The sequence below is a fragment of the Phalacrocorax aristotelis genome, chromosome W, assembly GCF_949628215.1.
Source record: "Phalacrocorax aristotelis chromosome W, bGulAri2.1, whole genome shotgun sequence".
In the NCBI taxonomy this organism is placed as follows: domain Eukaryota; kingdom Metazoa; phylum Chordata; class Aves; order Suliformes; family Phalacrocoracidae; genus Phalacrocorax; species Phalacrocorax aristotelis.
In genome coordinates, this window is record NC_134310.1 from 5,942,412 (window position 1) to 5,963,831 (window position 21,420).

The 21,420-nt window shown below is 55.4% G+C and overlaps 1 protein-coding gene across 2 annotated transcripts in view; it reads left to right on the forward strand.

Annotated features, from left to right (window-relative positions):
* Positions 1–5,169: 5,169 nt before the first annotated feature.
* CTXN1 (cortexin 1) overlaps positions 5,170–21,420 on the forward strand; it is a 44,527-nt gene continuing 28,276 nt past the window's right edge. For both annotated transcript variants that reach the window (XM_075077243.1, XM_075077242.1), the window contains exon 1: positions 5,170–5,300. The gene's annotated coding sequence lies outside the window, so the exon portion shown is untranslated. The remainder of the gene's footprint in view (positions 5,301–21,420) is intronic.

The following is a 21,420-nucleotide window of genomic DNA, read 5'->3' on the forward strand; positions in this document are numbered from 1 at the left end:
GACAGTGTCTGACTTACACGTGCCTGAGCTCCCTGAGCACGGAGAGACCGTTCCCAGCACACGAGGGGGTTTTGAAGGTGCACGTGTTAAATGTGCAAGCTCTTAAGTTGTGGAGTCACTGCTGTGACTCCGGCATGGCATCAGCAGAGAGCCGGTAGCACAACCGAGACATGGAACATCATTAAAAAAATAGCCACACTCCAATTGTCAGCTCTGAATTATGATCTGGGCAGCAGCTGCAGATGCCATCAGCAATTTACTTTCCAGAGGGAAAGTGCTCAGCACTTCCAAACATCACATCCACGTTAAAGTGTCTAGAGGCAGATGCCCAAAATCAAAAGCACCCTGACACAGCATGCCTAATCTGAAGCAGGTTAGAGCATGTGGCTGAACATGCCGCAGCCAGTATCTGTCAGCAACAAGACACAAAAAGCTTGCAGACACCATTGGGAAAACTCTCAAGGATGTCCTGGGAGCAGAGAGGAGGGCTGGAACAGACTTGGAAACCCCACGGGGAGGCAGGATCCAGCACATCTGCATTACCCATTAAAAGGCATCACATTTTCATGTAAATTTTGTACTGCTGGTTTTCAAAACAACCTTTAATAGAGAAATGGCTACAGATTAATAGATGAATACGTTAGTTTTCTTTTGTCCTTGATCTAAATCTTCTGTTTCCCTGGTATGCTTTCAACGGAGGTGTTTTCTCAAACAGCTTTCATTCATTTTCACTCTGCTGCTGCAATACTACTAATTGGTAACTGGAACTATTTGATAGGATTTACATATATTTTGAAAAAGAAAAAGAACAACGTCCAAAAATATCACAATTTTAAAAACGCAAATGCAGCAGAAACTCAATGAAACCATTTTCTTAAAATACACTGAAAATATCCTATGATTTTGAAAGAATCCTTTCTCCCAGAAATGTTTGCTTTTGGAAAGGACACGATGCTGGATTCAAACATCCTGACAAGCTCTAATTGTAGCGAGGTCTGTAACTACGCAATAACTGCCCAGGCAGGAGCAGCTCTTCGGCACACGCTTGAATCTCCCTGGGAACACGTGCCAAGCGCTTGCGGCAGCGCGTGGTACTCGTATTTCCCTGCCAGGCCCACCTCACTCTCCGGGTGTGTGGGATGGTTTCTCCTCCAAATGGCTGGCATTTATTTTTATCCCCACCAGTTGCCGTGTGGGTCTGCACTGAGCATCCAAACTCTGCCCTGACGGAGGATGAGCTCCTGCAGTCTCTATTGACACCATCACGTCTGATTTCCCCGGTAACATCTTACATCCTCTGACACGATCTCCTGTAACCATAGATACACATAAGCGGTGCACAGCAACACTTTTCCATGTTTTTTTTTTTTTTCCTGTTTTTTTTTCCCCCTCTTAGATGCTGTCAGCCTCCTTGGGTATGCGATGGGGCTTGGGCTACTCTCAGAGCAAGGGCTGAAAATTTTAAGGAAATACAAATGGTGAATTTTTCTATGTCATGTGGGGGGGAGCACCCCATCAAAGCTTATCTTCACTCTGAGCATCCCACTGCCTGTGAAGCAAAGGTCTGTGTCTCACCCACAGGCACCTCTTCCCATTTAATAAGAAGCCTCTGGCCCGGGTTCTACTTTGACACATGCATCGCAGAGCTCCTCTGCCGGGTCCCAGCAGCCTCAGGGCAGGGTGGAAGAGAGGATGGGGGAATATGGGGAACATGCATGGTGGGAGCTCTGCTGTGCTCCACGTGGGGTTTTGGGAGCTGCAGACAGCTGCCCTCTGTGATTTGAGGGGAAAATATCACCAGCACGTCCCAAATCTTGTGCCAGCAAGAACCTCCCCTCAGCTCTGCACCTGGTCAGTCCCCTAAGAGCTTTGGAGGGTTTTCCAACAGACACAGCTCTTCATGGTCCTTCCAGCACTGGGGACAGAGGTTAAGGCTCCCCAGATCCCAGCAGGAATGGTTTCTCTTGAATATATCCTGCGCCAAAGTATACTCGCTGGGTAAAACCAGCAGGGACCCGCAGGAGGTGTGAATTTTGTAGCAGCTGTGACTCATCCTGGCCTTGGCAAGTGCAACGGGGACTGATCTCAAATGGCTCCTGAGCTCACACAGAGCAGATGCCAGCCCTCGAGGACACCTGGGAGAGGAGCCACACGGCTCTGGCGGGGTCCTGCCTTTGCTGTTTGCCAGTTACATCTCATCCCTGCCATCTTCTCTTGAAGGTTGTGCAGCCCCTGCAATGCCTGGGAGGTGCAAGAGGAACCGGAGGAGGGGTGTAAGGTAGGATTTAGTCTGAACACATGATGGTTGCTCCTGCCTGTGGCTTCAGCGCCAGCCCCAGCCTCCAGACCAGGTTGGCATGGCAAGTCCTTTGCCGCATCGCAGGGTTTTCTTACCCCCAATGATACAGATGCAACCATGTCACTCTGAGATCACCTATTTTCAGAGCAGACCCTGGGGCTGCATCTACATCCTCTGCACCTGGGTAGGCGAGGGTGAGGAGCTGGTGCTTTTGCCCACTCTCAAAGCCACGGGAGTGTGAGGGAGGAAGACAGAGATCACCCATCCTCCCAAAAATAAGCGTGCCCTCTGTGCTGAGTGCCCAGAGCATCCCTCGGGGAGCACCCAGGACCCTTCCAGGGGAAGGGGGCGACTCTGGGGAGCTGTGGCGCATCTAGCAGTGTGAGCCCACATGTCCTTGGGGGCTGCTGCTTTATGGAGGGAAAACAGGGAGAACGTGGCTCCTCTGTGACAGTCCCATGACAATGTGGTGGTGGCTTCATTCAGGCACTGGTCTGGGAGGGTTTAAAATCCCACCCCGGGCCAACTCATCTGTGCGTATCCTACGGTTCCCCTGAGCCTGGCTGGCCAGACATGGGGTAACACCCCACAGGTCCAGCCCGCAGCAAGTGCTTACTCTGGTCTGCAGGAGCAGAGAGCTTAAAGGAAAAAGACTTTGCAGGAAGGTGTCTGTGCTAACTTCAGAACATCACAAAAAGGACCGCACAGGGTATTGCAGCGACCTTCCCTGGGCAGAGCTCAGGCTCTCAGCACCCAGTGCCACAGGGGTCACCCCCTGGGAAAGGAGCTGGGGGGGAGGGAGCATTGCCCACTGCTGTCACTGGTGAGGCCAGCGCTGCTGGGAGCGCTTGGCTGGGCGCTATGGCGGGGGGTTCCACTATGGGGAATGTTAGAAGAACATTGAGCGTGCGTCTGTGCGGGGGACAGGCCCACAAGCACGGGCTGAGCATCAGCAGTAGCTGTGCTGACCCCATCCCGCCCACCAGCAGCAGCCACACCTTTGGATGCACATTTATTGCTCTGTACATTTATGCTGTACCATTGCAGAGGACAAAGTCCAAGTGACACATTCCCACTGGGGCAGAAGACGGCAGCGTGCGCAGGAGGCTCAAGAGCTCAAAGCCCCTTTAGGCTGAAACAGAGAGAAGGGGACTGTGTGCTCTGCTCCTGGGCTTGTGTGGGAAGCCAGCGCTGGTGCATTGCTCAGGAGAGCAGGAGGGATGGATCCAGCCAGGGGATGGCTGTGGTGCAGCAGCAGCAACCGTGCTTGGCTGCAGGGATGGTCTGAGGGTGTGCTGCTAGCACTTAGCTAGAGGGGACCGGCAGCTCCATCGCGGCTCTCCTGTCCCTGCTGTCAGCCCGTGCCGGGCCCGCAAGTCCCCTGGACGTGCCCCAGCAGGACAGGGGAGCTCTCCTAATCTTGGATAGCAAAGCGGGCTCACAGCTGCGAGCTGGTGCCGAGCACAAGCAGCAGCAATGCTGTAACTCCCATGCTGGGATTTGACAGGGATCTTATCCTGAGTGAAAAATCCTGTGGGGCCTTAGCGTGGATCCCTCCTCCTCTCCTAGCAAGTGGTCTACCACAAGGCTGTGTCCCTTCCCCTGGCATCCCCCTGGATGTGCCTCCTCCCTTGCCCCTCTGCCACCCAAAGGTGCCACCCACACCCTCCTGCTCCGACCTTTGGCAGCGACATCACCCTCTTTGGTCCCACAAATACTGCGGTATGCTTGGGATGCTCCTCCGGGGCTCCCGTGCACCATCCGCCTTGCTCAGCCACCCCTCCTCATGGCACCCTGCTGCCCTGCACCCTCCCTGAGGGCCACCCTCTTCTCCACAGCACCAGGCCTTGTGCCCCCCTGCACCATTGAAATTTCCCTGCATCCTCAAGACAGAATCTGCCACCCCCAGCACTGCTCCGTGCCCCACAACCCCCATACCTCCCATGTCCCTACAGCAATCCGTCAAGTCTCTGCACTGCCCTGCATCCCTACTCCTGTGCCTCCCTGCAGCGCTGCACCCTTGGCAGCCCCAAGGCCATGGCTGCCCCCTGGGTCCCCATGGTCACTCCCGGGGGTCCTGCTACCCCCCTGGCCACCCCCAATTGTACTGCAGGCCCCTGCAGGCACCTCACCCCCCACCCCCCATCCCCACAGCACCCCCATGGCACTACTGCTCCCTGCAGTTCCCCCCCTCTGCATCCCCAAGGTCCTCCTATAGTACCACACCCACTGCAGCCCCCTACCACCCTGCACCCCCCAGCCCCCTGTAGTATCACAGTCCCCTGCATCAACCCCCCCCCCCGCATGATAGCACATCCCCTTGCATTCCCCACCCACACTGCACCCACTGCCCACCGGGGTAGCGCATCCTCCCGCGTGTCCCACACTCCCTGCAACCCCCTTCGCATCTCATCCCCTTGCATGTCTACAGCCCACCCCTCCCTCACCTCCAGGGTACCACATCCCCCCGCATGTCCCACATCCCCTCGCACCGCCAGCATCCTCAGCGTACCACAACCCCCACATCCCCCTACATCCCCTGCACCCACAGGGTACCACACCCCACTGCATCCCCCCACCGCCCCGCACTCCCCTGGCACTACATCCTCCCCACCTTCCCGCATCCCCACGTTATCCCACCCCCCTGCCAGCCACCCCCTATCCCTCCCCCGCATCCCCACGCTCCCACCTCCCCCGCATCCCCGCACTGCCCCCACACCCTCCGGCCTCCTCACAGCCGCTGCATCCCCCCCCGCCCTCCCCACCACACCCCCCGCATTCCTCCACCCTCCGCATCCACACTCCGCCCTCCCCCCACCCCAAACCCGGGCCCCACCCCGGCCCCCCGCCCCCCGCCCAATCAGGGCGGGTTGGACGAATTCAAACCCCGGCCCCGCAAGCACCGGCGGCGGCTCTGCTCCGCTCTCCCGGCCGGGAACGGGGCCGGTCCGGATGGGCTCGGGGAGCCGCGGGGCGGGCGCGACCCCCGCCCGCAGCGCAGGTGAGCCGGGGGAGGGGGGCTCCCGGGAAAGTTTGCTCGCGGTATCACCGGGGCGGCGGCTGAGCGGAGCCCGGGGCTGCACCGGGCAACGCCCGCCGGCGGCTCCGCAGGGGCGGTGCGGGTGGGGGAGCGCTCCCGGTACCGGCTGCACCCCCTCCCTTCCCCGCCCCGGTCTGAGCCGCCGGCGGGTGGGAATCCCGGGGGCTTCGCCCACCTGCGGGGCACCCTGCGGAGAGGGGGATGGGTGGGAAGGTGGGGTGTCGCCGGGGTGGCTGTACTCCCGGGATGCTGTGACAGCCGCGGGGAGGGAGGGGAGAAGGGGGTTTTGGAACAAATATCGCTACTAGATGAGAAAATCGGGATGGGCATTGTGGGGAAGAAGAAGTCGAAAACAGGGAATTCCTGCAGCTGCTGCAAAACTGCTGATTTTAGGGTTCTTATAGCAGAAAGCACTGGGGTGTCTGTGAAAGACCCCTTGTGCTGAGGGGTCTTGGAGGATGCCCACCTCTGGGTCTGGAGAGCCTGTGTGCGTTTGAGAAACTTTTGATTTAAATGGAGCTGATTCCTCCTGTCTGGAGCTGTGGGTCTGTGCGGAAGCAGGGGAGCACTGGGAGAACTGCACAGAGCCTTGGGATAAAGGAACGAGCCAAAGCAGCCCCACGCAGGAGCTGGTGTCTTTTAAATTTCGTCCCCCTTGGGAAGAGTTGGAGCTGTGGGAACTCTCCATGCGATGCTGGGAGTGTCGGAGAGCCCTGCTCATGGCAGAGGGTATTCAGCTCTTCCAAGCCCTGGGAAGACTGTGTTTGCTGGAGACAGTTTTTGGTGCAGAGCCTCATGTTAAATGTGAGGATAAAAGCTGTTAACAGTGGCAGGTGTGGATTTGACAACGGTCATGGGTTTCCCAGCGCCTGACTCCCATCCTCACCTTCCTGCCATTCCTGGAGATGCTCTGTTTTCTCCCAGCTGTTAATATTTGCTGTAAATCTGCCCATAAGCAGGGGAGGTAAAATCCTTAGGCTGACAGGGCAGACCTGTTTGCAGTACGTGGGGAAGCACGACTCTGGTTCTGTCTACTTGACAAGTCTCCCTCTGAATGCACTGCAAGTGCCTTGTCACCCCGAGCTCAGGCTGCGATGCTGTAACAGGGCGCTCGAGGCCTCCGATTGCTTTGCCCGGTTTAGTACCTGTCAGCTTGGGGCACAGATCTTGAGCTGAACAGAACCACTGCACCTGGTGGGAACTTGTTGTGCCAGAAATGCCCAGTTTGGGGCTGGGCAGGCAAGGCCCGGCAAGAGGGGAAAAAAATAATAAATCTGATGGTGTTCCTTGCTGTTAATGTCATTAGGAACGTGCCGGTCCTTGGGCTAGCAGCTGGGAGGTGGTGGGGTTGCAAACATCCTCTGGTTTTACTCTGTGGGAGTCTCTGGCTGTGCCTGGTAGGGCTGGTGTGTGGGGTAGGAGGTGGGACAGTTGTCCTGGCGGGTGGATTAGGTGGAAGCAGGCTCCATCATGTTGCACCTCTGGTCTTGCCTTAGCAGCACAGCCTCAGCCTGCTCCTTGCAGGCAGTAAACTCTATGAAACGTGCAAACCTCTGGGTGAGGTTGTGCTCTTTGCTGAGCTTCAGGGAACCCCTGGGGAGCCTGTGTGGGGTGTATGCTCCGGATGGCTCCCCACGGCTCCGGCTCCAGGAGGGGAAGGGAGAGACCTGGCATCACTTCTGCAAGCTGTAAGCATATTGCATGGGTAAAAGCCCAATCAGCAGGTCCCCCTGGAAAGGATTTGGCACTGCTCCGGGGATGCACAACCATGCTGTCTGCCTGCCAACCTGCTCCCCAGGCTGGGAAGAGGCCGGCTGCTCTCACCAACGTGCCGTTCACCTGTTGCAGGTGGTACTGGCAGGGCTACGTAGGCAAGTCCCTCTGCTTTCCTCGCCGCGCTTCTGCCAGAGAGATCTGCTCTTTTTTCCCTAGCACTTGGCCAGCTCTGCTGCACTGTCTGCAGCGATGCTGGGGCAGCCTTCCCAGCCCTCAGCGGGGATGAAGTGGGCTGCACAGCAGTGACCAGTGCTTCCTCGGTGAGGACAGGGCTGGAGCAACAGCAGGCCGTGGGCGGAGGCCGGAAAGCCGGAGGGTTATAGCAGCAGACTTGGTTTATCGGCTCTGTGGTTTGTTCATGGAAGCCGACATGGGTGACAGAAGCGGGTGGCATCCTCTGGTTTGTGGCTCCGAACTCTCTTGTATTGCCAACTGTCAGCAAATCCTGAGCTGATATGTTTTCCGAACAGCTGCTCCTAGGGAGAAAACACTGTTGGGCTGTCAGGTGCCTGGGAGCTGCTCAGATTTTACTGCAAATATTCTCTACAAACTAAAATTGATGGATCTGAATCTAATATTCTGAAAGGGAACTTAATGGCCATTAGGCTGTTTCTTTCCAGCTTTGAGTGCAGAGCTGTGCCATTTAACTAAAGGATTAAAGGCATAAAGATAAAGGAAGAGGGCTGCCAGATGGGTGGAGGGTGGCAGGGGGCTGGCTGCTCCGGGGCACGGGGCCAGGAGATGGAGCATAAGGATGTAGGGCAGAGGCAGGGGAGGCTGCTGTGAGGTCTATGACAGGAGCACTTCTGTAAGGAGGAGTTGTTACCTGCCACAGCAGAGCTATGGTGACTTGAAGAATGACCTGTAACGTGGGTCTGGAATGGCCAGCCTCCAGGGATCAACACCCCTGAAGTCCCTGGTCCTGGCTCCGCTCTCAGTGGTGTTCTGCTTGTGACTATCAAGGCTGTGGACCCTTTTGGGACAAGAGTCAGTCCCAGACCTGCTGCCCAGCATTGTCCTGCAGCCCTCCTGATCGCACTGAGACAAGCAGACCAACTCTTTGGGCAGGACTCAGGCTCTACATGTGCCAGAAAAGCCAGCATAAACTCTCTAGCCTGTTGGTCAGCCCCTTCCAGGCTGTGCTGTGGCTCCTGGAGCTGCCTTCTTCCCTGCTTAGCCGATTGCCATTTAACTGGCTTTGAAGCAGAGAGCTTAGCCCAGCTTCAGGCATGTCTTTTTGCCCACTCCGAACTGTCCCTGCTTGTTGACATCAGGTCAGTTCTTGTTCGACCTTCTCCAACTAGAACTGAAATGTGCTCCTGCTCTGTGAGGTTGCTGTTGTTCCTATGAGTGTAACTGGGGGTCTCTGCCTCCCCTTGTCTCCCGGCATCGTGCAGTCAGGGGCAGACAAGCAGCAGCCCGTGTCCCTCACCCACCCCTGTGGTTGTGCTCTTTCCCCTGGGGATTGCTGGCAGCCCTTCCCTGCACTTCTCCATCCCTCTGGGCTGCAGCAAGTGTCCCGCCGGCAGGGCTGCGGAGCTGAGCTTGCAGCAATTTCCCTTCTGTTTAATCAGGAAGGGGCGGTGGCTGCTCCCACTGCAGCCTCTGCCACCCAGTGCGGTGCTTGCGGCATCCATATGGTCGAGAGTGTGATTCTCTGAGTCTGAAGCTGGTGGGGAACCTCCGGGGGTGCTTGGCTGCCTGCTGCTGATGGCTCTGGTTAGGTGAGAGCAATCCCAACCCAGTAATTTGGGGGTGGCCTTGGTGGAAAGGCGTTTCCCCGGTGTTTCTGGCTGGGAAGATCAGAGATTTGTGTTTGTTCACAGAAGTGCTGCAGGGTGCTGTTGGAGACCTGGACAGTGGGGGCTCGCACGCTGTACTGATGTCATGTTTGACTGGTGTGAGGGACCCTGCCCGCTCTCGCTCCCGCAATGTGTGGTGCTGGCTCCCAGACAGTTACACCTGTGATAATGCTAGTGTTGGAGCTGCCTTCTCCAAGGTCTGCCTAGAAAACCATGTCTTGGGCAACCTGAGTGGGGGACTTGTGACATTCTGCACCTGTCATTCTGCACCTGCCCTCCAGCATAGGTTGAAGGTCTCTGGTGTGGGGGGGGCAGGATGCTGCTGTGGAGCTGGGACATAGCTGATGTGTAGACCTGGAGCTTGGGAAGCTGCCAGGATCCAGCAACACAGATGTAGCCATGGATATCGATGGCCTCTCAAGCCTTTATTTGCCTTTTCTTCCTATCCCTGGCAGGGCTTAGTGCCTACTGGGTCTCTACATCCCAGACACCAAGGCAGACCCTCCTTTGGGGAGGATTTTTGTACTCTAAACCACTGTGTTTGGAAGCACACTCTGCTGCTTGAATTGCCCAGTTAATGTAAGTGTTTAAGAGCAGAAGAGGTTTGTGCCCACAAGAGAGCAATCACTTGAGTCCATGGAAAGGAACAAACAACTCCTGGGAGCTCCAAGATAGGCAGGATACAATTTACTGAACTTCCAGCCTTGTTTGGGCTCTGTAGCACTAAATACCTCTGAACACTGTTAGGCGGTAGAGCAAAAGCAAGCTCTGTTCTCCTCCCACGTGCCAGGGGTGTCACAACTCACACGCATAAAATGTGGAAGAAAGGAGGTACATTGGGTATGGGATGCTGTTGGTCTGTCTGGCAGCATGGTAGCACTGCCGTTGATCTCTTTGTCCAGTCTTTTCCAACAGAAGGTGCAATGGTGTGGGTGCGATGAGTTTGCTGCAGCTTCACCTGCTTTTCTACACCTTTGGGTGGGATCTAATGGTAAACTGCATCTGGTCTGGGTCCTCAGAGCTGGGGGTCTGAGAGTTCTTCTTCACCTTTGGGTTCCTTTTCAAGGAACGTGGCCACATCCAGACCTGCATTAACACTCCTGCCCCTTGCTGCAGGGCCTCTGAAGGTGCGAGGTGACAAAGTACTGTGTGTGCTTGACACAGCTCTGGACATGGTGCCATCAGGATGCCGACCTTGTTGCGGGAGTCCCTTCAGCCCCACTCCTGCCCAGAGGCTCAGGGAGCTGTAGGACAGCGCTGTTCACCGCTACTGCGACCCAAGGCTCTGTTCCCAGTGTATTCAGTGTAACTTGTTATAGCCTAAAAAAAGGAGACATTGCAATGGGGGAGGGATTCATGCCACAGTATGTTCTCTGCGAGCTGATGGTTGTCTTCAGACTCCTCTTGACAGATGCCATGGGCTGGAGCAGCCTGCCTGATGGATGGGCCAGCACTGTGGTGCTGCAGCAGGGACAGGCATGGGGTACCAAGGATGCTTTGAAACTGAAGGGTGGTAAAGTGGTGGTGGGGGCCCAGATTTGGGGCAGCACAAAGTCTCCTGCTCTTCTCTGAAGCAGTGTGGCCTTTGAAAGCAAGGATCTGAGGATGCTCAGCCCCACTTTTGAACAGGGCCATGGATACCATGCTGGCAGGACACCTGCTCTTTGTCCTCAGAGTCCAGGAGGTGTGGTGAGGTCCAGGTCTCAACTTGCCTCTTCTCTGCCTGCTCAGCCCATCTGCTAAGGGTGCTGTCCCAAAGCACCACTGGTCAGTTGGCACTGGGGCAGTGGTTGAGGGGCAAAGGGGCGATGCTGGCCATGGGAATGTATTCCTAGCAGGTGTTTCTCTCCACAGCAGAGCTCAGGGTTGGATCTGTGGCTTGACAGCTTGGAGGAGCAGGGCAGCAGTGTGGGACTAGAAGCCTGCCGTGGTGGGAGTTCGTCCTGCCTGCAGGAGGCTGGAAAGCATTGCCCACACACTCTCAGGGGCTGGTGTCTGCCACGGGTGTCTGCCTGCACACCTTAATGCCAATTTTGCAAGGGAGAAAGGTATGAGCAACAGGACCTGGATCTCCCCATCTGGCCTCCAGTATGGAGATGCTGGAGGTGCCAGCACTCCTGTTGTGCTCATCCTGGACGTGGGCTGTGCTGATCTCATCTTCAGGCTCTTCACTGAGATTCTGGAGCAGCCTCCAGTCACAGCACTGCTTGGGGCGGAGCAAGGTGGTTTTAGGCTGGAGTGTGGAGTTTCCAGGAGGGATTACAGGGTATGGTGGCTGGTGGCCAGCACCACCTTCCAGGGCCAAGTTTCTAACTCCTGACCTGGAGAGTGACTTACTCTGGGATAGGGCTAGATGGTTGGGGTAGTGTTATCATGGCACTCGGATGCCACTGTAAGCCTCATCTCCATAGGCATTTCATGTGTCTCGGCTGACATCTGCAGCGGTAGCTCCTGGCTAGCTGGACCAGTCCCCTGGATATGGGCTTGTGATCTGTGCCCACCTCCTGGGGAACGGGCAAGTTCTGGCAGCATCACATGGATGTCAACCACTCCCTGCCATGAACGGCTTCATGATGTGTGGCTCCATGTGGTGGGAGCCCTTTGCCTAGAAGAGCTCTTCCCCCCAGTTTGAGACATGGAGAGTCAGAGCTGCCACACCAGGGCTGCCCATGCCAGGCTTGTGGTGCCTTCTTAGCTGTGATGCTAGGAACTCTGCCCAGGGACACTGGTGGCCAGGTTTGGGGACAGGACGGGGATACCACCTGCTCCCCTGGGACATAAGGGTTGGAGCTCTGTGTGTGGCTGTCTCTGAGGAAGAGAAGGGTAAATGACAGGCAGAGAAGCTTTCCTCCTCTACCTCCATCAGGTTGGCTGTAGCACTGTGCAGGAGCAGCCCATGCTTTCAGTGAGGCAGGAATCTGTCTCCCTGTGGCCTCGGGTCCATCTGCAGGTTGCCTTTCTCCAGCACTGATGGTTGAAGTTGGCACCAGCCGTGAGTAGTGCCAGCAGCTGCCTCCCACGCTGAATCCCTGTCTGGGAAGGGTGCTGCAGGTCTGATCCTTGCATATGCGGGTCAGTAGAGCTCCAATGGCCTCAGGGCAGGTGGGTGGATTGATGGAGGAAAGATGCTGCTGACTGCTGGATCTGCTGGGATGGGCAGAGAGACCCCCCATGGGATGACAGAGGGTGTGGGTACTGCGAGAGAGGGGGGTTAAAATATAGGCGGTGCCAAGGATGAAACATGATGAGTTCAGGTCCCAACATCCTGGGATGAGCTTAAAAGTACTTTTGCCTACAGAAGCAATCGAAGCAGAGTCTACACCCTGAGGCTGCTGGGATCATGCTTTTTTCACCCAGCCATGAAATCCTCCCCTTAGCTGACTTTCATGGAGCCAGGATAGATACTGAAGCATCAGCTCTACAGTCCTGGGAGCTGCTGGAAGCAGCAGGCTGACTGCTGTGCGTGGCTGATGCATGGGCTAAGGCAGCCCCCTCCTCCTGCTTTACAGCCCTTAATTGCCATGAAGGGATGAGTGTTGCCCCAGCCTGTCCTTGCACTTGCTGTGGTTTCTTGTGCTGCTGGAGTTGAAGGGGTTCCAAATGACTTGTACCTCTGGCAACAAAGGTTTTCCTACATCATATGCAACATCTGCTGAAGATTCACCTACATCCTGTGCTTTAGGTAGGACCTTCTGAGACTAGTCTGGGCTCAGCAGTGGGCTCAGAGCTCCCTGAGGGAGCTGTTCCACTCCATGGCATGGGAGGCGTCTCTTGAGCCTGGCCATGCAAAGTCATGCCTTCTCCAAGCAACTACTTTCTGCTGTGCTGTACCTTTTCATGTCCCATGAGAAACAATGACATTTCTTCCCCAGGTGTGTCCTTTCCCTTCAGCAGATGTTGCTGCTTCCCGCAGAAGGCACCAGGGATGGAGGCGGGTGCAGGGAGTGAAGCCACTGGGCTTAATGCTGTAACAGATCTTGTGCGGCCTTATTTTCCTCTCCCATAGATCCTGTGGGACCTCCTTGCTTGATATTTCTTTTTCCCTCCCAAGATCTGCAGTGATAGCAGCTTCGGTTTGTTAACTCGGACTAAGTACCTCTTTCACCTCCAAGCTTCTGGGTTCCCAGCAAACAGCAGTTACTTCCCAGGCTATTTCTCCAAGAAAGGAGACTGGAGGTGTTTTTCCCCATAAGTTATCACTCACAGTCCTCATCTCCATGGTGTCCCACTACCTCCACAGCAGGCATCATCCCTGCTCGTGTGTTATGGGGGCGTGTGGCTGGACAGTGACGCTTCTTGCGGCAACGACTGCCTCTCCCCACCACGCAGCTCTCCTACCCCAGCAGCAACAGCAAACCAGACCTGCCACTGCAGCCCTCATGATCTGGCAAGGTGGCTCTGAAGGCACCTCTAAGTGCCGATGCTCTGAGCATATCAATTCTTCAATGCATTAAATAAAATAAAGAAATAAATCCAAGGAGGTAATAAACCAGAAAGTGATAGGCCAAGAACAGCAACAATAAATGGATAAGCACTCAGCCTTCGGGGAGAAGCAGAGCCGTTCATTGCTCTTCAGTGCACATCCGAGCAGAGGCAGGCAGGGCTCGCGGGCAGATATACCTGCCCATAAAGACGTAGATATGTATTCGTGGCAGTGCACACATGTGCGGTCACACATCGCCTCGGCAGCATGTGCAGAGGTGGCTTTGCCATTCCCTCCTCGTTGCGCGTGTTTCTCCGTGGCATTGAGCTCCCGGGGGGGGGGGGGGGCCGGCTCGGGGGATGCGGGGTGAAGGCTCCACTTGTGGGGTGCGAGATCTTGGTGTGGTGCCAGCTCTGGCAACACTCATGGACTTAAGGTAAAAAATCACTGTGGGCTTCACAGTGAAGGAGAGATTTTTGTCTGTCTTGCTGCATCTCTCCCTTTCCTGCAGCATGGTTTGTAGCTCACAAGTCTGGTTTGCGTTAATGCTCCTGCCTGCATGTGCAGGGCACAGAACCACCCTTGCTGTTGCAAACCCATGATCTCAGCACTGCGTGGGGCTACGAGTGCCCAGCAGCACCCTGTTTGTAGCCCCTGCCAGCATAAAGCTCTGCCCATTGAGCTGGGGGCGCTTGGGAGGGGTGGGGAGCTCGTGTGGGTCAGGCAGGGCCAAAGGTTGCAGGTTCTTGGCATTTTCTACAAAGTGTGGAGGTCACAGTTATTGGCACAGTTGCTTAAGGCCCTGGGAGATGTTCTTGCCGAACATGTGATGCTTGGAGAAGGGGGCCACGGACCCATCTCCCACCTCCTGGCAGGAAGATACTAAGGCAAGGTGTCGGGGCACTGGCTTCAGGCTGGGGTAAACCTGCCAACACGTTGTTCTGGATCTCGCAGGGGTGCAGGTTCTTAAGGCCACATGAAGCTGCCACAAAGGACTGTTGCCTTTTGCTGTGGTACTTTGCTTTTTATTGTTTGTGTTGCCGTGGTGTTTAGCGACTTAGCTGCAGCCCAGGGTCCCGCTGGGGGTGTACGATGGAGGCAGCTCACCCTGGTGATCTAGAAGAATGGGGAGACCTATGGGCCACAATGGCAGGAGTGCAGAGACCAAGTGACAGGAAAACCATCGCCTGCGACCCCCAGCATTGTCTCCTGTCTGCCCCCTCCTCATCGCCCTGTTTGTCCTGGCGCTTCCCACCACAATGCCATCTCTCCTCGTGTAGGTCACACCGTTGCTCCTGCCAGCTGCGTGTAACCAGCTCCAGCTCTGCTTGCCCCAGAGACCTCCTGTGGCTCAGCCAGCCCACTCCCATCCCTCCTCAATGCTTGGGGCTCCTCCACAGAGCCCAGTCCCTGAGCGTGGGGGGCAGCTGGACCTGGGGACCAGCCCCATAGAGCTGCACCGCATGGAAAATGCTCCTCAGCTTGGGAGGTTCCAGTTAATGCAGAGGTGAATTCACAGGACCCTCTGTTGGCGCAGACGGTCTGCATTGCAGATTTGGGAGTTTGTCTTTAATTGTATCAGGCATGTGTGCTAACGAAGGGATTAAGGCCTGGAAGGGTGAGCGATGCAGGCCAACTTTTCGTTGCCTGTTTCAAGGTCTCGTGTTTTATAATATTCTCTGTCTCTCCTCTACTTTCCTTCCCTTGTCCCTGTCCTCTGCCAGGAGCAGCTGCCTGGCTTCTCCACCCCACCCCAACCGCCCCCCTCCGAATCTGGTGATGCTGATCCACATGCTGGATATGGGCCACTTGCCCCAGCCCTCCGTCCCCCACCATTCGGCCAAGCCTTCCTCCCATTGACAGAGGGCTGTGGGGCTGCTTTGCTTGACTGTGGGCACCGTGTCGCTGGGGTGGATGTACCTGCGACGGAGAGCAGGCTGCAGCCTTGCTGTGGCTGCACGTGGGTCAGAGCAAGGATGAGAGAAAGGATTTACCTGCCCCACTTACAACAAATACCAGTTAGAGGAATAATGTGACCAAAAGGGTAAAGCAGGGAGGATGGAGCCTGCTCGGGCTGTTTGTGTTATCTCCTCTGCTTCTAGCATGGCTGTGTTGGACACCATGCCCTGTTGGCTGCTACTCTGCTCCTGCTGTTTGCTGTGTGAGCTGGACCTTGTTGTGGGAGAGGTAAGGACTCGCTGGTAGTGCAGCACTGAAGGGAGGGAGCTGTCTGGTCGTAATAAGGTTCAGAGCCAGATGCAATGTAATGCTCGTCGATCCCTGCTGCAGAGCAGGGGTCACCACGTCACTGCCTGTCTCTGGTCCTGCAACCTGGGGAAAGATTCAGTGGCTGAGCACAGAGCTGGTTTCGGTTGGGAGCCACATTCCCATCTGTCCTGAGTCTGTCCCTAAGGAATGTGATGCAATGTTTAACTCCTGCTTGGGTAGACCCAAATCCATTTGTGTGCTTCTGACTTTGGCCGGCAACAAGCTCCATGTTCCCTTCTCCCTGGTTTCTCCAGTGTGCACTGGCACCTTGGAGCACTTCTCCAGCAAAGATCAGGACGCAGTCCAGGGCTGGGCATGTTCCTGGAGGGGGAGAAATGGTCTGTGATGCTCTGTTTCATGTGGGGAGCAAGAGCTGCATCAAAGGAGGCTATCTGACAGCCTGATCTGCTGCGGAGAGCCATGGAGCAGGGAGATGTTCCCATTGTCCAGCCAGGAGATCCTCTTCATTCTGGGTCAGGAGTATGTGGGATGCTGCCAAGGCTTGGGGGAAGTGTCAGCTCCTCCAATAAACCCACTGGGGAGGTGGATGGTGACTGAGAGCTGCTGCTGTGGGTACAGTTACACCAGCAGACCTTTCTGCTAGGCTGTCTTTGCTTGATGGGATTGGTGTAAATGATGGTGGAGACTGGAGCTGTGTCAGGGACAGGTGGATCACAAACACTCCCCTGAGAGCAGAGTTCAGCCGATCACAAGGGAGACAACCTTGTCCCCATCAGCCAAGGGAACACTTGTCCTTCCCTGGAGGTGCCAGGGTTTGAGGTAGAGGCCATGTGTCTCTGGGTTGTGAGTCTCTTTTCCAGTAAGAGCAGTCTCGCCAGAGGGCTCGGGTCAGCCACCCTTCCTGATGTGCTTCCAGGAACGAGCGTGGGGATGCATTTCTCAGCTTTTACATGATGGGGAAGCAAATCAAGAAGCAATGACAAGTGCTTGGCATTGAGATGGCACAAAGTGTCCTGGCACAAGGGGCCTTGTGCAATTAGCAAGGAGCCTAGAGGCAGGACCAACACTGCCCTGTGAGCTCAGATATGCAGCGCTGTGCCAGAGCCTAGCTCCGCGGCAGCCGAAGCAGCTGCAGCCTGAAGCAGGCGGGTGGATGGGACCCGGGTCTCCAGTGAGCATGGTTCTTCAGCAGGTCTGATGGTTTGTAGTTGCAGACAGGCAGTCCTGCCTCCCTGTATGTCCCTGTCTGTTTTTCCTGCTCTGCACACACAGAATAAGGCTGGCACGGTGGATGTGGGATGTGGGAGGGGGGAAGTGTTTCAGCAGTGGGCTGAAAGGATTTGGGGTCTCTTTGTTGCCCGAGGCTCTAGTTCTGGGGATGCTCCTTCCCTCCCACTGCACCTTGTGCCCTGCTTCTGAGGCTCAGAGATACAGGTCTGACCCTTCAGGAATACGGACTGGTCTTGAAATTCCCCTCCCCAGTGGGCAATGGCAGCAGTCACAGGACTTGGGACAAAAAGCAGCATGACCTGCAGCAAAGCTCTCTGACAGTGAGTGCTGAACTTTGGGAAAGGGCTCCGGGTGGTGAACCCCACATAGAAGGAAACATCAGACAGGAGCTGAGTGCCTTTGGCAGCTCTGCGGCACCTGCTGGCTCCAGGGCAGGGTGCCCAGTGTGATTCTGGTGGGCCTGGGCTCTTCATGTGGGCAGTATATATCTACTGGGGTCTGGTAGGCAGCCTGACATGGGGGTCCCTGCCTTATGACCCAGGTGAGACAGGGATTTGGTGATCCCGGTGCTGAGCTGCAGGGGCAACAGTGCTGCTCTGGTTCCCCCAAGCAGTATCCCTACCCCTGGGAGGAGGGCAGCGTAGACCTGTTTCCCCCTGGTTTTGTATGCTGAGTTCCAGAGCTGCAGTGTCCCGCTGTGAGAGCAGCAGTGGGATGCAGGAGCGTTGTTTGTGGCAGCTGGGTGAGATACTCCTGGTGCCAGTACTTCTGGGTATCAACCTGGGGAAGGGCTGGGTCCATTCCGAAACCCTGGGTTTTGCAGTGGGGCTTGTGTGTCTGCTTGGCTTCAGCGTGAGCCTGCTTGGCTGAGCTCTCTCAGCAGTGCTGACCTTGGGGAGGCAGGAGGGCTCTGCCGGGAGGCTCGGGAATTGTGCAGGACCTCGTGCACCAACCAACAAGTACCCGCAGCCTGGCAGTGCTCCTGCCAGGTCTGGGGCAGGGGGGAGTGACTCAGTTGTAAGGCTGTCTTTGGCAATGGTAACAGGGTGGCTGAATCTACAGGAGTTAGCGAACTCCTTCTTGTCTGAAGGTGATCTTTTTGTGCCTTTAGAAGATCCCCAGGGTTCATTAGCACCAAAATATCTGCCAACAGAGGATTAATGTAGCAGGCAGCATCAAACACCAGTATCTTTTGTACTGCTGAATAAGTTCACAGTAGGGATTGGAGAGCTTTGCCCTGTGCTGGACCTCTGAGCTGGCTCTAGTCAGTGGATTACAAAAGCCTCCATGAGCACTATAAAGTCATCAGCTGAGGCAGGAGGGTTTAGCGTGGCTGTCCTCTTGTCCTCATCCCACCATTCCAGCACAGATGCATCCCTGGCCATGGGAGGCCTGGTCATACACTAGAGAAGTCGCGGGGAGCTTTGGCTACAGCCAGGGGTAAGGAGATGATGATGGGTCAGCTCGAGCCCTTGCTGTGACCCAAAGCAGTGCTGTGTCTGTAGGAGGTACATGGTTGCCCTGGTTCTGTATGTCTTGCAGCTGGTTTCTCATGCTATAGACCAGCTGCATCCACCCCCCAGCACATCCCAGGATCAGGCTCTGGATCTGGTTAGACTCAAGAGGCTCAACAGCCCCAGGGCAGCCACCTTGATCCACACAGCAGCTCCCAGCTCCTTTGCCTGCATGGCTAGTTTGGTGCTTGTTGAAGTGTAGGTTGGGCTAGGGGAGCGCTTCAGATACTGGGAACTGTGGCAGATGCTGGGAACTGTGGCAGAAGTGAGATTTGATTAGCACCTTCCCTAAGGGAAAGCAGAAATGGGATACCCTGGCTTCCTGCAGCTTTGTGTCTCTTGCTGCTGATGGTAGATAACATTAAGTTAGTAGCAATCTGCTCCAGTCACGGGAACAGCATCGATTTACACGAGCTGAAGACCTGGCCCTGGAATCGAGCTGCATTTTTATCAGCTCATCTCAGCTGACAGGAGACACTGCTGCGGAGGAGCTCTGTTCTGGGATTGCTGTTGTCAGTTGCCTCAGCTCCTCAGGTCTTCTGCTCAGTCCTGCAATGTCATGCACCTGCCTGCAAAAATTTGGAGGGATGTTCTCCAAGGCAAAACTCTCCCAGGGGACTGCAGTTTGTCTGGGCTGCCCTCACACCCAGACTTTGCAGGTCTGCTAACAGTTGTCGTGGTGCCTTGTGGAAGGGGTAGACCAATTCCTGCAAGATTTTGCCTCTACTTTTCTTCCCTCCCTCTCCTGCTTCCATTTACCTCTTAACTCTGTTGGGTGGAGGAGATAAATTCCGGAGCATTCAACTGCCAAAGGCAGGGTGTTTGCTCTTTTTCCTGCGATGGTCCTCAGTGAGAGCAGTTAGCCCATGCTGGCATTTAAGAACTTCATTCTCCTTTTATTATTGTGTGGGGATGTTGGGGTTGGAGAGCAATTGTCAGTCCCATGGCAGAAGAAGCTCTTACTATGCTGTTGCATCAGCTTGTCTCTGTAGGAGCCTGGCTGTGCAGTTTGTCTGCTGGGCCCCCTCCAGACCTGCCCTCTCCTGGCTGTTGTTCTCTCCTCGCTGCCTTCCGAGTTTAGCAGGAGCCGCTTGAAGATGGGTTGAAGCCATTAATGTCCCTGTTGGAATACAAGGGATAGTCCTCTCCAGTGGAGGAGTCTGGACAGACCTGTGAGCAGGGTTGGACTTCTCATTCGGAGGGCAGGAGCTTTGTGAATTTAATACCCGGAATCCTGGGTTCGACCCTTGCATGAACCCTTTCCAGTTTGATGGGACACAGTGCCCATATGTGGTTTCATGAGTTTTCCCCCCCGATCAGCAGTTGCTGCCCTTCCTAATGCAGCCCAGGATGTGGGATCTGGATACAGGACCCGAGTTACAGATGAGTTCCCCAGCACTGACGAGCTCCCCAAGGTGCGTTATGGCTTGGCCATGTGAAGATGTCCGCAGGATAGGGTGGGCTGCAGCCATGTGTGGCCTGAGCTGTGGATGTTTGTATCCCACCACACTGAAAAGAAATAGTGGGTTGACCTGAGCCCGGTGTGGGCAGGATGGGGAATGGTCTTGTGTGTCTGCTTTTCAGATGTCAGGAGCCCCAGGAGATGTTTCAGATGCTGCGTGAATGCCAGTCGTGGCCAGAGCATGGCTTGGGCAGATGACATTGACTTCTCAGCTACAATGTGGTGGAGCTGAGCTGCTGTGGTTCTTAACACAAGGACAGGTGTGGAACAGCCCTCACCAGGGCATGTTCCTCCTCCTGGTGCCTGCTCACAGCAAGAGGCAGCAGGGCCAGCAGCAGCCTCTTTAGCTGGAAACCAGCCCACCCAAACAACGGGGTTTTGGAGCAGCCTTGGTAAACAGAGGCTGAGCCTGGTTTGACAAAGCAGTATCCATTTCTGGAAGGATTTGTACAACCTTTGATTGCAGCAGGCCAGACTGGCTGGCTCCTGGGGCCCTTCCAGTGGCAGGTTCCTCGTCACTGAGCAAAAGAATTACAAAAACTCCCCAGGAGCTTGCTCTGCCACAGCCCTTGTTTTTGCTATTACCTGGGGCTGAGCTAAGGGGTGAGAAGGCACAGTCCTTGCTAGGAAAAGCATCCTGTTTAACACCACCTTGTCTTCCTCCTGTGTGCTCATGCCTGCTGGCAGACAGGGAGCCCAGAAGAGGGAAAGAGGATGGTTTCACACGTTGCCACTGCTGGAACAGATACGTAGAGCAGCCTTGGGCAAAGTGTGAGCTGTCTTGCCAAAATGGCTTAAATAATTCAGTCCTCAAGCAGTTGTTTGCTGATTTGGAAACACGTGCCAACACGCAGGGCTGAGGGGGAACCACCCGAGGGGGGCAATGCATTATTTTAAGCCTCCCTCTGTTAATGTTATCTATTTCCCTCTGAAACTAGAGCTGCAGTAGAACACACTGCCTGGCAAGGGCTGGCGTTTAGTGGTGATGCTACTATCTGAGCAGAGCAGGAGGCTTGTCAAGAAATGATCCAATTTGAGCCCAGAGCAGACTCTGCAAGGCTCCAACTCTTCTCTCTGACTGACCTCAGAAGGATTTGTCTCTCCTGCACAGCGCGGTGCAGTCCAGCCCTGTCTGGCTGCGTCCTGCACAGAGTCAGCCATCCTTCCACCAAGCAGGCTCAGGCTGTTTGGGATGAGAGGCTTCTCTTGCAATTGTTATCTTCTTCTTGGGTTGTCCCTCATTCCACTGGACCTGAGAAATGCGCTCTGAAACTGGCAAGCAATCTAGAAGGGTGGGAGCAGGAAGCCTTGGCAGAGTTTTTCCTGGGAGGCCTGGTTCCCTGCCTGGGATGCATCCCTCTGCTGTCTTTCTGCAGAGCCCTCTGTATTCCCAACATTGTTCCCACCCCACCGGAGAAAGCAGCAGGACTTGAGAGACTTAAGAAGGACCAGGAGGGCTGACAGAACAAGCTGAATTTGATTAGCAAAGAAAGAGAGTGGACTCTTCCCAACACATAAAGCTGTTATAAAGTGATCAATTGTTCTTTGCTTCTGCTGGGACAAGATGAGAAGCAATCAGTTTAATTTGGAGTTAATGAGATTTGGGTTAGGTATGAGCGAGATGGAGATTGGCGACGAGGGAGTT